This window comes from Heloderma suspectum, chromosome 3 (assembly GCF_057233095.1).
Source record: "Heloderma suspectum isolate Gila_16-S chromosome 3, 16-S_ref, whole genome shotgun sequence".
Taxonomy (NCBI): domain Eukaryota; kingdom Metazoa; phylum Chordata; class Lepidosauria; order Squamata; family Helodermatidae; genus Heloderma; species Heloderma suspectum.
In genome coordinates this window covers 14,059,270-14,077,092 of record NC_139460.1, presented here as the reverse complement: position 1 = coordinate 14,077,092, position 17,823 = coordinate 14,059,270, and the positions used below count along the sequence as shown (strand labels likewise).

Sequence of the window (17,823 nt, the reverse complement as noted above, 5' to 3'; positions counted from 1 at the left end):
AGTCAATGTCACTGCCCCTCACAGTCAATGTCACGGCCCCTCTCAAGCTGTCTCCCTCTTCGCCCATTCTGGCCTCTTTGGTTTTTTCCTTTGTGTATTTGATTTATTTTATTTGGGCATTCATGCCACTAATGTCCATCTTGTCCACACTGGGCACACTGGTTCTTTTTTTTAAGAATCTTCTGCCTCTGCCGGGTCTTCTTCTTTTCTTTTTTCGTTTACGTCTTCTTGGGCCTCTGGGTCGAGGGGGGTGTACTGGCGATAGGCATTTGAAAGATGCTCCAAGTACGCTCTGGGGCCTCGGTGGCACCTTGCAGCACTTTAGACACTTTGGTCATATTAATTGACTTCTTTATACCTGCTTTCATGGCTTCTAACAGCAGGGTTTGATACTGGGTGAGGCGCTCTAGCCCAACTTGTGTTTTGGGATTCCAGCGAGGGGGGGATTACTTACAAGGAGACTTTATTGGGTAACTTACAGCACACAGGCGTACTTAATGGTTGGATCAGACAGCTTCTCTGAACCACGAGCTATTGGGCTAAATGGGTTTTATACCATACATGTTACCCATGAGGCAGCACAACACTAGCAAGCATTTTTAGCATAGGCTAGAAGTGTTTGGTTCTCAGGCACAGCTTCCTGTAAACAACTTCGCTTCCCAAAGTGCTTGATAACACTTTTATTTATTAGTATGGGAAGACAAATTTTTTCTTTCTTTTGCTTTCTTTATCTTTGCTGATCTGCCTGTATTGCAGATCATGTTTCAAACTTTTTATATAAAACTTTCTGCTCCATGCACCAGCCTTGTCTCTTTATTCGTCTTTTTCAAGTTAAACTTACTCACTTAAACCTTTCTGCCTTACACTAGTCCCAATGACATACATTTGGGATAGGCTCTTCTTCTCCTTCTAGTTACATTTTCTTTATTTTAAAGAACTATTACATTATTGTGGCTACTTTACCCCAGGTAATAAGCTCCAGGCACAATCAGCTGCTTTTAATTTATCATGGGGGCAACTATGGCCACGCTTCTTTTTTATAAATGTTTTTTCTTTGCCTCTTGCCTTTTCTTTCTTTTTTCTCTCTTCTCTATCTGTCTTCTACTTTCTCTATTCCTTCTTTTCTACTTGCTTTTGTCTTTCTTTTCTTGTCATCTATTGGGAACCACACTTAGTATCATTTGGAGTTGCAACTAACACTAATCTGCAAATATCACATATACTTTATGATATCTAAGAAATCACAAAATATATACAACAAACTTTTTCTGCAATTTAACACAATGAATGGAAAACACTTCTTGCATGGTAAGGCATGATGGAGCAGATCCAGCAATCATACTGGTCTTCTGGCTGAAAGCTCAGGGCTCATTAAAATCAAGGGACGGGCATACCCACACACGCAGAGTTCTAGGTCACCATTTTTGCATCGGCAACTCTATGCTGCATGAGTTCTGGCAGAAGGAAATCTAAAAGTCACAGATCAAACTTAGCCTGCTGTACACTGAGCTGACTACAAACACAGACACATGGTCCACAGCGATGAGAGTTTAAGTTTATCAAAAGCTTCACAGCACTGTCCATGGCAAGTCTTTGACAATTTAAAATTTTAGTTCATGTGCAGAGTGTCTCTAAAAAGCCCAGATGATGATGGAGGCAAACAGTGAAGGCTCTGGGCAATGAAGATGCGATGTTTCTAGCAAAGGCTCTCTACTTTTGCATGAGTTTAAAAAGGGAAAGTGTGGCCCTACACCCTTTTTGACAGACAAGGGCCTTTAACTTTTTAGCAAGGCCTCTGTCTAAACAGAGCGGCACAGCTCAGCTCTCTAGCCGTGACACTTTAACCTGGGCAACTCCTCTGTAAATTTTATTTTACTTCTGTCAGGTTCTCTCACAGACATTTTAAAAACTTACTCTTTTTTTTTTTTCCTTCTAACCTGGTACACGAAAGCACTGAAACACTGAGTGCCGAAACTCAGGACGCTGGGGGGTGATGGGCATCGCTTTATACTTGCATTTTTCAGGCAGCTATTAATCTTCGGGAAGGCGGTGGGGTGATTTGCAGGACTTCAAAGGCAAGCTTCTCAGTTTGTTTGTATTTGTAAATCTCAAGCTCAAAACAGGACACGAGGTACAGGGCCACCAAATTCTTGCTTTGGCACGGGCAACAAATAACTCGGGTTAGCTTTTTTCGCTGGGGTCTCAAACAGGAAAACAGTCTTAAAGTTGTAACATCACTGACAGCGTCAGCCAGCCAGCTACACAGATCTCATTGTTTTTCAAGACAGTTGCTCCAATATTTTCTTTTCTTCTCAATCAGGTTGGGTCTCCCAGCTTACACAGTTTATTGCAGCTTCCAGGAGCATGGCAGTAGCGTGATTTTGGCTTGGCCAGGAACATGCTGTCTGGTTTCTCGGTCTCTTTAGCACACACACTTAGGCAGTGTAACACTGGACACTCAAATCAGTGAGATTTCTTCATTGCAGGGAATCCCACGGCAAAAGCTTAATGGTTACGCTCTTCAGAAATCATATAGCTGATGGTCAGTAGCTACAGGCTCTATGCAATTCTAACACAGTTCAAAGCTAAACACGGTTACCTTGACAGAGATCTTCAACATGGTCTTTCCGCTTCATTCTGCTTTGGGACAGTCTTATGGCACACTTTTCACTCGAAGAGGGGTCTAGCCTGTGCTCTGGGGGCTGATTCTTCACCTTTATTTTCTATTTTGCCTTCATCTTCTGGGTCTTCATTTTCAGTTTCCATTTCTTAGGGATTTTATCTCAATTAGGCGAGGTGATGATGTTGTACAACTCAGAACGTTGTGGGCAATTTTCCTGCCCCCCCTCTCTCGGCACACTAGGCTAACAGCTACTTCTTCGGCCTTACACTCTCACGCTCCCACGCTTTGTTAAAAGCCAGACTGTCCTGCAACATTTTTCTAATTAACAGCCTCAGATCTTGTTCTTTTTTTCCTCTCAGCTCGACCTTGAGCTTTTTGCTGTTCTCTCTTTCTATTCTGAATCTTTTTTTAAAAAAAAACCTTTTTCCTTCTTTGTTTGACATACATCTCAAGGGCGTGCAAGGTTTGCTTCCCCCACCACCCATAGCCTCCCTCCTAAATTGAAGACAGACACAATTAGGGAATGGGAATTGGTCAGTGAGTAAGGGGTCTCACTGGCTGACACAAGAGGATTTTTCACACCACGCACTTTGCTACTGGCCTGGGCACCCGGACGGTCAACGGTATGCGTCAGAAACCGCAGTAGCCACTCACACAATCATCAATCTCTCCACTACATCCATATGTCCCTGCCACCCACTTTTCCCACTTTTTACCAGAGCGGAAAACGGCTTCCCCAGCTTCCTCAGCTTCCTACTGAGTACTGGCGTGCTAGGTACTGGCGCCCACTCGGGGGTGTGATCAGGCCCCCCTTCTACCCGCAAGGAGTAGGTTCTTTTGTATACGTATACCACCAACACTGACCTTCTTCATAAGGCGGGGCCCTCTTTTTTTCTGCCCAGTGGCCTTTCTCCCTAAAGGCGGGGCCCTCTTTTTCCCATATACTTGCCTTTCTCCTGAAGGCTTCCAATGTGGGTTTCAACTCAATTGCAGCTGCGATACAGGCAGGGCTCAAGTTCCTTCCTCCGCTTCCCAAGGTTCTCTTGCTGCTCGCTGCCGTTTGGGCGATCCCGGTGCAGGCTTTCTCCCATTCACTCGACAAAAAGGTCGGTGGCGCCAAGAAAGGGAGGCATGCGCCGAGCTCGTCTTCCCGGTGCGGCGATCAAGAGCAGGCAACTGCCACCTGTCTGGCTCAGAGCCTGCCACATCCGAGTCACGGCACCATTTATGTTGCAGAACCCAGAGTCAGAGAGACCACGGAGTGAAGGAAAAAGAGATTCTTTATTTAACGCGCGGGCTTAAGGCTGGAATCATTTCCAAAGAGCCAGAAGCCCCGATTTACATTAGCACATTGGTTTTATAGACATTGTGACACATATGAAACGGCTCCTCCTCCCCCTCCCGCATGGGGTTGCAATCCTCAACATTTCTTCTCTTAGCACTATTGTTTATAATACAAGAACTGGGTTATAGGGTAGCCATGATAAGGAGAGAACAGAAGAGAACAGCAGAGAACAAGATATACAATTGTATGACCTTTGACAAGATAAGGAATTCCTGTGTCTCGTCAGCTTACAACAATATATTCAAGGGAGAAAGAGCTCAGCAAGAACATGAAGCATGAGACTGCATGAGGCTACTTAGTCTGACCCCCGATATGGCTGCTACAGGTTGACTGGGCTGCCCTGTTCCGAGGAGGATTCTACGGACCGGATTTGTCAGAATTCAATCCCATTTAAAATTCGTGAGGAATTCTCTGACATCCCTACCGCGTTTGCAGCCAGACAAATGAATGCCCTGTGCCACTGCTGAGCACCCAAGCTGGGCAAGCACAGAGATCTCTGATCCCTAGCCGAGCCGCAAAATGGCCATTCACACCTGCATTCTTGCATAAATGGCCACTCTATGGCTACCATTTGCGTAAAATCTGCCTTTATGGATAAAGCCGAGTTGCCATTGTTATGCAAAATGGTGGCTCAGCAAGGGATCAGGCAGCTGCACGCCACTCACCAGGTGCTCGGTGACCGCTGGCAACTCACTGCACATGGTGAGTGGGGGTAAGTGGCCGGGTGGGGCCCGGTGAGTGGCACGCCACCCAGGCTGCAGTAAGTTTGCCCATCCCTATGAGTAAACCATAATGTTCAGAAACCAGATTGGCTTCCATGAGAAGCAGGCCATCACAACTGCTGTTCTTGAGCTTTGGAATGCCCTTCAAGGGGCTATGCATTTAGGGTAGGGATGGAGGAGAAATTTGCCTAGCTCACATTCTTATGCAAAGTTACCTAACATTTTTGAAAAACTGTGCAATTTTTAGTGGGTGGTATAGAAATGAAATGAAATGAATAAATAAATAAATAAAAGCTATCCTTCAAAATCCTCACTTTCCTGAATTTTTCAATTCATGTCTCTATACAAAAACATGTGTTTCTAGGGAGAAATAATGTGCAAACATGCATTATATTAGGAATGTTGCTTGCAAAAAATGGATTATGTTAGAAAAAAACTGAATACAAAAATGCATGTATTAGGAAAAATGGGCACAAACATGTTTATGAATTTTAATGCCAAGTGTGTGTTCTTTTTGAACACTCTTAGGCCCAGTTGCACTGGCTGCCTATATGCTTCTGAGCCCAATTCAAAGTGCTGGTTTTGACCTATAAAACCTTACATGGCTCAGGACCACAGTACCTAACGCCTCTCCCAGCATGAACTAACCCATACATTACTCTCTGCATCTAAGGCCCTCCTCTGGGATGCTCATAGGGCAGCAACAAGGGAGAGGGCCTTCTTGGTGGTGGCCCCCCATTTATAGAATAATCTCCCTGATGAGGCCCACCTGGCGGCAACATTGTCAACTTTTCAATGCCAGGTTAGAACTGCCATCTTCTCTCAGGCATTTGGCAGCATACAATGGGTCTCTTGATTATCTCTGGCTGATTGTTTTAAATTGTTTTAGATAATTGTTGTTGTTGTTGCATTATTTGTTCTACGTCATTATGTGAATGGTTTTATACTTTATATAATGTATTTTTAAAAAAATGTGAACCGCCCAGAGAGCTTCAGCTGGGGCAATATAATAAATTAAAAATGAAATGAAACATTCTCAGTGTTTGAGATGAACTGGACTGAAAATAGAAAAAATGAGCAACTTTGAGAAACCAAGATTAACAGACCCATCTATCCCTAGTTTAAGGGGAGCTCAGACAATTAGAATGCATGATGGGTGTTGCAAGGCTGCATTGGATGGAAAAGCCACACTCCCATCCAGAGCAGACACATGACCCCCACCCTGTCATCCACATATTGAGCAGATGGTGGGAGATGTGGCTACTACACTCAGCAGTGGGGCAATGCTAGTCCAAACCTCCTCACAACCCCCCTCACACATTCTGCTAATGCATGGGGGAGGAGTTATCTGAACCCTCTGTTTGCATCTGCTCCTTCTGGACATTCTGTAAGCAGGTTATGTCATTTTTGTTTCTGCATAGTTTTGATTCCTAGCCTGTCCATGTTTGTGTTTTCTTCTGCTGTTGTTTTCTGTTGATCATCTTTCTATTTGGAATATGGGCTAAAAAAACCCAAAACAAACTCAAAACCTGATTTCATAGGCTTCAAAAAAGGGTGAGAGAGTCAACTTTGGGGGTAGGGGAGAGGGGGCAAGTTTTAATGATGGGGCCCATAAACTTGGAGATGCCCTCCACCAGGTTCTGTTGGTCACCATTTTGCTTCCCCACAATGTCATGGGATGACACTATGTAGTGATGTGCGAATCAGCAAAACTCAAGCTCACCAAAGGTCTCTGAATTCCATTTTGAAGCTCGTTCTGACTTGAGGCCGTATCATGATTGCATGATTGCAAGCAGGAATGACATTCTTGTGTATCCCTAGGTGTGGCAGAGCTTGGGGTGGGTTTGAAGGAGTTCTCTGGGACCCCAGGCAGGGCAACTCTGTGCCAAGGCTCTTCTGGCTGCCCCACAACTTTTGTGGGAGTGGGGTTTGCTGCAGAATCCCAAACCTCCTCTGTCAAAGAGGACACCCCTGAGGTCAAGTCAGCTGGGAGCCCGACACTTTGGTTGGTGGATCTCAGAGTTCTAGTAAAAAACAAAGTAGGTTATGATTCCATCTTGACTAAAGGATGTAGTGGTAACACCTCTCTTTAAAAACAACAACAAACCCAACCCTCCCTGTCTCCCACAATATTGCATAATTTCCAGCCAGTCTCCAATATTCCATTCTTGAGCAAGGTGATGGAGAGTGTGATGGCTTCCAAGCTCCAGGGGTTTCTGGATGAGGCAGATTACCTAGATTCATTTCAATCTGGTTTCAGGCCTAGTTATGGGACAGAGACTGCTTTGATCGCATTGGTGATCATCTGCCCCTGTTGGTTCTGCTGGACCAATTGGTGGCTTTCAGTACCATTGAGCATGGTATCCTTCAGAGGCATCTGTGCAGGATAGACCTGGGTTGGCACTAGGGATGTATGGATTGTTTAAAATCTGTTCCGTCAATGTTTTATGGATTGTCAGGCACCTTTAGTTCCATCATCTGCCCATTGGCAGAATCTGATTTTTTTGTTTTGTTTCCAAATTTGCACAAATAAGCATTTGTGCAAATTTGCACATGCAAGAATGCACAAATTCTCCCCAAATGTGCCTAAAATATCCACCAAAATGTACATTTTCACATTTTAGGCTATGGGGGAAATGCACATTTTGGCCATTTGTGTGCCTATGTATTTTTCTACAATGAAATTTGCACAAAACCAGGAAAGTTAGAAAGAACAGTCCATAAGTCCGCAGAATCCACCTGACAAGGGATGGCCCACTCCTCTGTGGAATCTACCAGTCAGATTCATCAAAATCTGAACACATTTGGTTCCATTGCGGATTTCTCCGACATCCCTAGCTGGCACTGTCTATACATAATAGACGCCACAAGCCTGAAGTCTACCCACCCCTATCCTAGCAACTGGTATTTAAGGATCATAGAATAGTAGGGTTGGAAGGGGCCTATAAGACCATCAAGTCCAACCCACGATGAACATGCAATATTTGAGATAGTTTAAGTTTTCCGAATTCATCCTTAAAGCTTGGTTTGCCTCATTCACATTCCCAAATGTGTCATTTCCCACCCCCTTTCAATTGGGAAAAAATGTGCAATTTTTTTTACCAGGAAAAATACATGCTTTCCTCCCACAGGCTAAAGCATGAACATGTAGATTTCTTGGGGGGGGGGAGATGCATTTTTTGATGCACGCACTTGCACAAACACAGATTTTCAGAAGTGCACACTTGCACAAGTGTGCACTTACAAATGCAAACACAAGGTCAGAACATTCTGAAAAATTCCTGAGAATTGTGCTCCTGCTTGCATTTACAGGTTTGTGAATGGAACATGTTTGCATGACTTGTGAAGATAAATGAAATTCCTGTACATTTCTACTAGTATTCAGAGGCACAGTACCCCTGATGCTAGACGTAATACTAGTGACTAGTATGCACTGATAGGCATAGCCTTATCCTCCATGAGGCCTTATTCTCCATGAAATATACAATTCATGCTTCTCTCTCTGACCATTATAGGGATATTTTTGTAATCCCTGAAATAAGTGTAAATATTCTTTCTATAGCCATAGTTTACATTAAAGTGATTACACTTTCATTGGTCTCTGTCTCTTTACACTTTTGGCTAGAGGGGGAAATCTGTTCCATTCGAACTCGGTGTTCTCCTTGCTCCTGGCTTTTCCTCTCAGAACATGATTAGTATTTTTTCCCCCAGATGTGCCTTTGTTTCCCATCTGTGTGTTCTGCCTGAAGCAAATTTGTCTAGATGTTTATTTTTAGGTTGTATGTACACAGTGTTTGAGATAGATGCAGCCAGAGTGATTTGCTTTAATCCTAGAGCAGCTTCAGTAGATGCAGGCCATTTCTTTTAACCAATGTAAATATTTCTGACCATAGATGAACTGGCATTTTCTGTCTCATCAGCATGAGGTCTAACTTAGCCAATCAGGCATATGATGACAAACAGAGAGAGAGAGAGAGAGAGAGAGAGAGAGAGAGAGAGAGAGAGAAACTTTGGCTATTAAGCTGCATCATCATAATTACTACTATTACTACTATTATTATTATTATTATTATTATTATTATTATTATTAAAAGCATATAGAAATTCTCTGAAATAAAATCAATAAAAATATGACAGGGCTAGATTTGAGCAAGGAGAGTCCAAGTCCAATCTAGGTAGAACAGCTATGACTTGGCAGGAAAAGTTGTGATAAGTAAGTAGAATCTAGTCAGGGGAAATTCAGCAAGCAGTACAAGCTAAGTAAGGGCAGAAACCCTCTTCTTCAAAGGGTAGCTGTAACAGGACCATGGATAGCTCAGAGTGAGCTTTGGAGGCTGGTGCTCTCTCCTACTAGAATCATAGGATGAGGTTGTCTCAGCAGTAAGCTAAAGCCAGCTGAAGCCTTATGTAGGCAGCCATGATCTGCAATATGATCAGCTCCACCCCCTCTGGAGGAGCTGACTGGGCTGCTAAAGGGACCTAACCACATTCTGTAATCTCAGATGGCTGGGAGATGAAGGTTCTGCTGGTGGTTCTTCCTCAGACTCAGGGGATGAAGCCAAGGCTATGTCTTCTGGCTGGCGGTGACACGGGGCTGAATATAGCATCAACTGTCCTCCCCCTGGAAGAGCAGCCTGAGCCATGTCTTTGGCAAACTCTTCTCCTGTGCCCTGAAAAAGGCCAAGGGCCAGGGGACATGGCAGAGCAGACATTTATTTCAGTTGCATACCTGTATTCAGGCTTAGAGTATGATATGGAAACCAACACTGCCGCATTTCCTAGGTCTAATGGTTCGTAGGTTTTATGCAAGGGATGGCGGAGAATTTCTCCACGAATCTCCGGGAGGCCAAATGCCAACACATTTGGCCCCCCGAAATTGGTGGGGAAATTCTCCGACACCCCCCCGCCCCCCGCCAGGATGGCACTTACCTCTGTCAAATGTCCCTCTCAGCGGTGGGTCCAGGCAGCGTTTCGGCGGCGTTTCAGCGGGAGCGGGGGCAGTGGCCAGTCTTTAGACTGGCTGCCGCCACTGCCATTTCCCAGTAAAGTTTAAAAAAAAAACGTGATAGGCTACATAATCATTTATGTAGCCTATCACGGCTAGATTTTCAAAGTCAGCCGTGATAGGCTACGTAAATGTTTACGTAGCCTATCACGGGTGACTTTGGGTGGGGGAAACCGTGTACACAAATGGCGGCACCCATGAGCGCCGCCATTTGCATACATGCTTTTTTTTTTTTTTCAAAATCACCCGTGATAGGCTACGTAAACATTTACGTAGCCTATCATGGCTGACTTTGAAAATCTAGCCGTGATAGGCTACGTAAATCATTACGTAGCCTATCACGTGTTTTTTTTTCATAACTTTTTTATTTCGCAGCCGGGGAGATGGGGCGCTCCCCCCCAGCCAGAATTTTGGCGGCGAGGGATGGGGCATCTCCTCCCCCGGCCTGAATTTCGGCAGGGAGGGGTGGGGCACCTCCCCCCCGCCAAGAATTTCGGGGGGAGAACCAAAGCGCCTCCCCCCCCTGAAAACAGCTGCAGGACCAGGTAAGGGTCCATCCTTATTTTATGCTGTTCAAGTCGGTTGACTTCACTGGGATTAAATCTCTGCTTCAATCTAAGGATTGAATCTAGGGACTGAACTGGTTCCTGTATCAGACTATCTTCCCTCCTTCCTATGCTAATTATAACTTTGCCTCTGGGAGTTGTTACCAACCATGCGTGTGGTAGCTATTCATCCTTAAACCAAACATAATTCTTCCAGAATCCGTCCAGTCTGACCTTTTTAACTTCTATACCAAACCAGACCATTTCAGTACTACAAATAGCCTTAAAATGGTTTTTAAAAACAAATTTCTATTCTTGATGAAAAAAATAATGCTGCTGCTGAAGAATGCAAATTTTTATTGGGAAGCTGAGTCATCCCTTCTCACTTCATCGACTTATAATTCTGCAACTCTTTTCCTAGAAAGCCTCACCTTCTGTTCTCATAGGAGCTGGTTTAACATACTGGCTAAGAGACTGAACTACGAACTGGGAAGTCCCAGCTTTGAATCTCACTTCTCCCATGGACTCACTAGGTGGCCTCAGGAAAGACACTGTTTCTCAGGCTCAGTCCTCTCATCTGCAATATGAGGGACAATAATATTGGCTTACCTTACAGGGCTGTTGTAAGGATTACAACTAGCTAATGCTTGTGAAGAGCCTTGAACACCTGAAAGCACCGTCCTAATGTTAAGTCTTACATATTGATAGTCATCATGATGCAATAGTTTGATTTTACTGCTTTCAAAGAGATACGCTGGCCATTGGCTCTTCTTAACACGGAAGTCCATAAAGTCTTTTATTATTATTAATTTATTAATCGCCCATCTGGCTGGTCACCCAGCCACTCTGGGCGATGTACAACACACCATAAAACAATTTAAAACAATAAAATTCTACCATTTTTTTTTTAAATACCCTAACCCACCCCAAATGCCTGCCTGAACAACCACATTTTTAATGCATGACGGAAGCTCATTAAAGAGGGGGCATGATGGAGTTCCCTAGGGAGGGAGTTCCACAGAGTGGGGGCCACCACAGAAAAGGCCCTCTCCCTCGTCCCCACCAGTCTAGCTATCCTTATAGCTATCCTATAAGTCCATCAAGTCTTCATGTTTAGGCTGGGCTTTTTCTAAACAACAGTTGTCTTTCTGGCTATGGTGCATAAGGATGGACAGGCACCTGCCCAGCCCCTGTCCTGCCAGACCCACCCTCCACACATAAGCTCGCCAAGCCACCCGTTCCCCTGGGAGCCATTGGTGAGTGCCACAGGTGACATTTTACCAAAAAAACAGTGTTTGCAAAATATGCGCACATCTAGTTGTGCGCAAAAGGGGGCCATGAATGGCCCATATATGCAAGAATACAGGCATTTACAGGGCCTGTATTCTTGCATCTATGGGCCATCCCTTTTTGTGCATGTGTAAGTACAGGCAGCTTGGCGAGTGTGGCAGGGGTGAGCAGGGTCAGGAGCTCACTGGCATGGGTGGGGAGGGTTGTTCGTCAGACCCCCGCCATCTCCAATGGTGTGTTCTGGCTCCTGGCTTGACCTCCCAGTTGGATTCCTGGTACCATGCGGCCCCTGGCACAAACTCAACAGCTTCCCATTGCTCCTCCCTGACAGTTTCCTTCCTTTCTACTTTTGCACCATGCTCCTTAGATTTTCAGCTATTATTTTAAACTGCAAACCATTTCGAGTTGCTTGGGAGAAAGATGGTAAGTGAAGCAAATAAACTGTGGTGTGTGTGTGTGTTTCCCCCGTCAGCTTCTTATTTCAGAGGTTCTGTGGCACAAGCCCTTTTAGCCAAGCTCAAATTTGCTACCGATTTTTTTCCAAGCAAAAGGAGGAGTTGGGAGAGATGATTCTCGATGGCTCTTAGGTGTGTTAACCTCAAGTTATCATGGAATAGCTGCTCTGTTTCCAGAGGGGAAAGGTTCTGCTGGTGAGAGTTGCATGCATATCTGCTTTAGCAAAAAGCTTACTTGTGTTTTGTGCTTGAGACGCAGAGGAGGAGGAGGAGGAGGAGGAAAAACTCAGTTTTACAGCTATATAATTTTTATTTAATTTTATTTTTGGTTCCTACTTTGATTTTTTTCCCCCTTTCCTCCGTCACCCAACAAGGGAAGGTTTTGTAGTTCAGCCTTGTAAACCCAGCTGTGTAGAGCACTGATTGCTCCTGCCTGGAGCAGGGCTGCTGTCAAGTTGCTCTGCGAGTTGAGTCATCTATTGACAAAGAGCTACTAGCTAGCAGATGATGCTGTGCAGCTCTACTCTCCCCGCTCCCACGATCCATCGCTTATAGCAGCAGCTGTCAAAGGTTCTTGGACTCGGAGGGTCTACAGCACAGGACTCTGCATCTGCTGAAAAGAGAAGACAGAGGGGGTGGGGGAAGAACTTGACAACAGAGCACTATGAACGCATACCTTCCTAGGCAGCACAGCTGCTGCAGGGGGTCTGAGGGGACTGATCCTGCCAGAGGTGTGCCTACGCTACCCAAGGATGCCCACTGTGCCTGTGGTTGGCAACAGAACTCTCAGGGGCACTGTTATCATCATCTTCACCACCACCACCACCATCAGGCGTTGTCTCCTCCAGCTTCTGGACCCCTGGGTCCAACACCGACACAACCCAGGGCTAAATGTAGCGCAGCGTGGGACAATGTACAGAAAAGCCCCCCTAAAACCTTATCTAAGGCAAAGGCGGCCGGAGGGGGCTGGTGGTCGGATTGTACCTGCCCCCACAGCTGGAATCAGCCAGTACAGGTGAGCCTCTTTTTTTCCTAAGTCATTCAGAGTTGATGGACTCTCAGAGTCGAGGCCAAAAGAAAAGTTAGTCATTGCTTTTGGGATTGTAAAGTTTTGAAGGAAGGGCTCAAATGTTGCTTAGCAAAGCTTTGTGCGTGCGTGTGTGTGTGTGTGGGGGGGGGGTAACAAGATGAGCTGCCCATTTTTAAAAGGCATCATTCTGCAAGTTCTAGCATCTGGGAAACCTGAAGATATCGCCAAATGCTTCCCCCTGCCTCTTTAAATGTACCCTTTTTGTAGATGGTTGGCCGTAAGAAGTGCTCTTGGCAGGCATGCTGTGGCTTTGTAGAAAGAAACGTGCCGGTGTTGTGTATGAAAATGTGGGTGTGAGTTCCTTTTATGATACTTTTACACTGATGCATCTCTTTGTGGATTAAAAAAAAATTGAAAAAGAAGGGAAAACAAAATTACTGAAATATATTTTGAGGAATGGGGAGGAAGACATGCAAGATCATAGAACTACATAAAAAAATCATACAGCTTTTCTCATTTGTTCTGTGTGTGTGTGTGTGTGTGTGTATGTATGTAATGCAAATATTTATAATGAATTAGTTTTGGGTTGGAATTTTAATTTATACTCTGTGCACAGTTACTTAGATTGAATTATGCTAACAGTTATTATGCTAGATATATCTGAGCAATGTAAAGGTAAAAGCATGCTAGCTCTTCTACGGCTGATAATTCTGAAAATATTTCCACAATTCTCTCCCTTTCACACACATACACAAATGGTTGTGTGTGTATGTACAAAAGCTACTGCATACTTTCCTCCCAAATTGTGTGTGTGTGTTATCTGAATTAATATAATGGAGTGATGCTAAGGACTGTAGTCTCAGTGTGACAATGTATTGAATAAAGTTTCTTCTAAGCACTTCCTACAAATAAATGCTTTCTTTGCAGAATGGACTGGATTTCCAATAAAACAGTGTTGTTGTTGTTCTTATGTTGTTTACATTATTGTTTTTCACTAAATTTAAAAGCAACAAAACACTGCATGTGGGTATAGCAGTATTGGATTTATATTGTATAGTATCATTTACGGTAGCAGGGTTCCCCCCCCCTGCACCACACACACACACATTTTGATTATCCTGAGCCCTGGTATCCCCCTAAGGGCTTTTTGTAAGAGAACAAACAAATATGCAGCACAGTTTGTTATGGGAAAATCAAGGATAATAATTGAAAATTCTATTTTCTACTTATCAGTCCATTTTGTCTGCCAGCAGTGTTAAATTTGGGGAGACAGAGTAGGTTTCAGCTTTCTGAAATGGAAAGGAACTTAAAAGAAAATGTCATATGAATATAGTTGAATGTGTACGTCTATTTCTTCTTCCTCCTCCTCTAGTTTATTTATTTATTTTATTTATTTATTGCATTTATATCCCGCCTTTTTTCCTCTTGCAAGGAACCCAAGGCGGCTTACGTTATCCTCCTCCTCTCCATTTTATCCTCACAGCAACAACCCTGTGAAGTGGGTTGGGCTGAGAGTCTGTGACTAGCTCAAAGTCACCCAGTGAGCTTCCATGGCTGAGTGGGGACTAGAACCTGGATCTCCTGGCTCCCAGTCCAGCACTCTCAACAATACACCACACTGGCTCTCAGTTGAATGTCTAAGTCTTCTCCTTCTCCTTCTCCTTCTCCTTCTCCTTCTTCTCCCCCTCCAGCTTCACCTTCACCTTCTTCTTCTTCTTCTTCTTCTTCTTCTTCTTCTTCTTCTTCTTCTTCTTTTTCTTCTTTTTTAAAAGAAATGTTTAAAAAGTAAAATGGAGCTCACTACATTCACTCATTCATACATTTATGTGGCTAGTACCATCAATTTGCAGAGAAACAGATGGAAAAGGTTGGTTTTGGCCCACCAAAAAGTTTACAATCCAAAAAGTCCCAGCAGGGAAGGCCACTTTTGAAGAAGTACCTTGAGTGACAACTGCACAAATATTTCAAGACTGTGAAGGACCCTACTCCAGGAAATTGCAATGGCATAAATCTAGGATTCTCGTGAATTTCTAACAAATAGTCTGTAGCTGGCAGCCTTGGGTAAGGGAAAATAATTCTATTTATTTAACTCCAAAGGTTTTATTTTGTCTGATGATTGTGGCCCTCAGAAGTTTGTTTGGCCTTAAGCTTAAGTGACTGCACCTATCACTGGTTACTTTCGATCAAGAAAATGGTAATGAAAGTATGGAAGTTGCCACTGGGTGGAATGTAACGGTGAGGTGTGTGTGTTTAACCTTCCTTCACCCAGATCATTCACTGATACCAGGAGCTACCACCATCTCTTGGGGGCCAACCTACTTGTTATGTGCAAACACATCTTAGGGGGAAGTCCTATGGCCACTAGACACTGTCATAGGGCCATAGAATTTTTCAGCCTTCTGGGAACCATGGTCGGAGCCAGGGCTCCAACCCTGGTTCCCAGAAACTGTGCTCCCCACCCCCTCCCTGCCCTCTCGTAGCCAGTGCAGTTCTCTCTGAGATGGCTACATCTCTGCACTTGGAGATGGGGAAATGGGGGCGGTCCCAGGGACAGGGAGGGGAGGAGACCATGGAAGCTGCTTTATGCAGCTTCCTATTGAGTCTCTAGGCCCTTTCCCTCCCCCTCCCCAAAATTGCCCATCTAGGCCAAAAATGCAGGGCGGCTAGGGATGGACAAAAGGGACATACCTCGTCCCGCAGCTTGCTTCGCGGTGGGGGGGAGGTGCTTCGCTTCTCCCCCCGAAGTTCAGGCGAGGGGGGGAGGCGCCCCGCCTCACCCTGCTGAAATTCAGGCCGGGGGGGAGGCACCCCATCCCTCGCCGGTGAAATTCAGGCCGGGGAGGAGCTCCCCGTCTCCCCGGGCACGAAAAAGAAGTACAGAAAAAGCAACAACACACACCCGTGATAGGCTATGTGACAATTTACGTAGCCTATCACGGCTAGATTTCCAAAGTCAGCCATGATAGGCTACGTAAATCATCACGTAGCCTATCACGGGTGACTTTGAAAAAAAAAACACATACGCAAATGGCGGCGCCCCGTGGGTGCCGCCATTTGCGTTCCTTATTTGGACAGGGGTAGTCTACGTAAAGATTTACGTAGACTACGGTGAAAATAAGGGCAACGCAAATAGCGTTCCCTTATTTTCGCTGTAGTCTACATAAATCTTTACATAGACTACCCCTGTCCAAATAAGGAACGCAAATGGCGGTGCCCATGGGGCGCCGCCATTTGCGTACGCGCTTTTTTTTTTCCACAGTCACCCGTGATAGGCTACGTGATGATTTATGTAGCCTGTCACGGCTGACTTTGGAAATCTAGCCATGATAGGCTACGTAAATCGTCACGTAGCCTATCACGGGTGTGTTGTGTTTTTTTTTAACTTTACTTTTTTATTTTGTAATGGCGGCGGCGGCAGCTGGTCGGGAGACCGGCCCCCGCCCCCGCCAAACCGCCGCCGAGCCGCCGCCGGGACCCACCGTCGAGAGGGACATTCGCCGAAGGTAAGTCCCATCCCGGGGGGGGCGGGGGGCCAGCGGAGAATTTCCGCACCAATTTCGGGGGGCCGAATGCGTCGGCACTTGGCCTCCCGAAGATTCGTGGAGAAATTCTCCACCATCCCTGAGGGCGGCCAGAGCAGGGAGGCCAGAGCAGGGAGGCAAGGACCACCTCTGTGCTCCAGCTGATCTGCATTGGATAGATGTCAGCCTCCGAGCTTGGAGGCTGATGACTGTCTCCATAGAATTGTGCCCTTAGAGAAAAGGTTCTTTGGGAGGGAGGGATTTGGAGGGGCAGAGCAGTGGCAAGGGTATGTGCGATCTTAATTCTTTCCCCACCTGCTGATTTCCTGTTGCATCTCCTCTCTTCCCCCCATGCCAACCAGGGTTCCAGACACATTTGTCCTTTAAGAGTGGACTAGTATAACTTCACCTATGTAGAATTAGGGACATCACAGGAGTCTAGTTGGGCTCGAGTTTGGACATTTCTCACTAGCTCGGCCCCCTTGGACACCAGTCTGGAGATCCCTGTTCTTGCCTGACCACACATGTGCCGAGTCAGGCAAGCACAGGGATCCCTGCTTGTCCGCGAGCCACCATTTTGAATAAAAACGACAGCTCAGCTATTTACGGAAATGGCCACTTGCGAAAATTGAGCTATTTATGGCTGCCATTTCACGCAAACCGTGATTTCTGTAAACAGCCAAACTGCTATTTTTACACAAAGTGGCAGCTCGTTGGATGGGGGGATGCTGGCCACTGCTCGCTGGGCACCCGCAGACTGTCCAGTGGCTTGCACAGGGCACCCAACATAGTCGGGTGGCCAGAAGACGTCCTCCAAGCAGTGGAGGCTTTGGTGGTTTCACCCATTCCTACATAAAATCATGGTCTTGGGAGGCCATCTAGTCTAACCTATGTTCAGTGAAGGAAATGGCAGAGCTAGCATCCTCAGCAGAAGGCTGTTCAGCCTCTCCTTGAAGACCTCCAGCAAGGGAGATCTCCCCACCCCTTCCCCCAATGGTAATCCATCACTGAACTGCTCACATGGTAAGACGTTTCTCCTAATGTTCAATGACATTTTACCCTCCTGTAACTTAAGCCTGTTTCGGGTAGCAAAGAACACATTTTTACCCTCTTCCATGTGACAGAGACTTGAAGAGGGTTCTTATGTGTCGTGGCAATCCATCTCCTCTTTTCCAAGCTAACCATGCCCAGCTCTTCCAACCTTTCCTCATAGGATGCGTTTCCCATATCTTCCCCACATCTGAAGGTCAAACCTGTCCCAGCAGTTTTGTTTATTAAAATTGCTAC

General features: G+C 45.4%; 1 protein-coding gene across 1 annotated transcript in view; it reads left to right on the top strand.

Annotated features, from left to right (window-relative positions):
- DLG2 (discs large MAGUK scaffold protein 2) overlaps positions 1-17,823 on the top strand; it is a 1,591,953-nt gene that overhangs the window by 1,013,966 nt on the left and 560,164 nt on the right. The gene's annotated exons all lie outside the window — the stretch shown is intronic.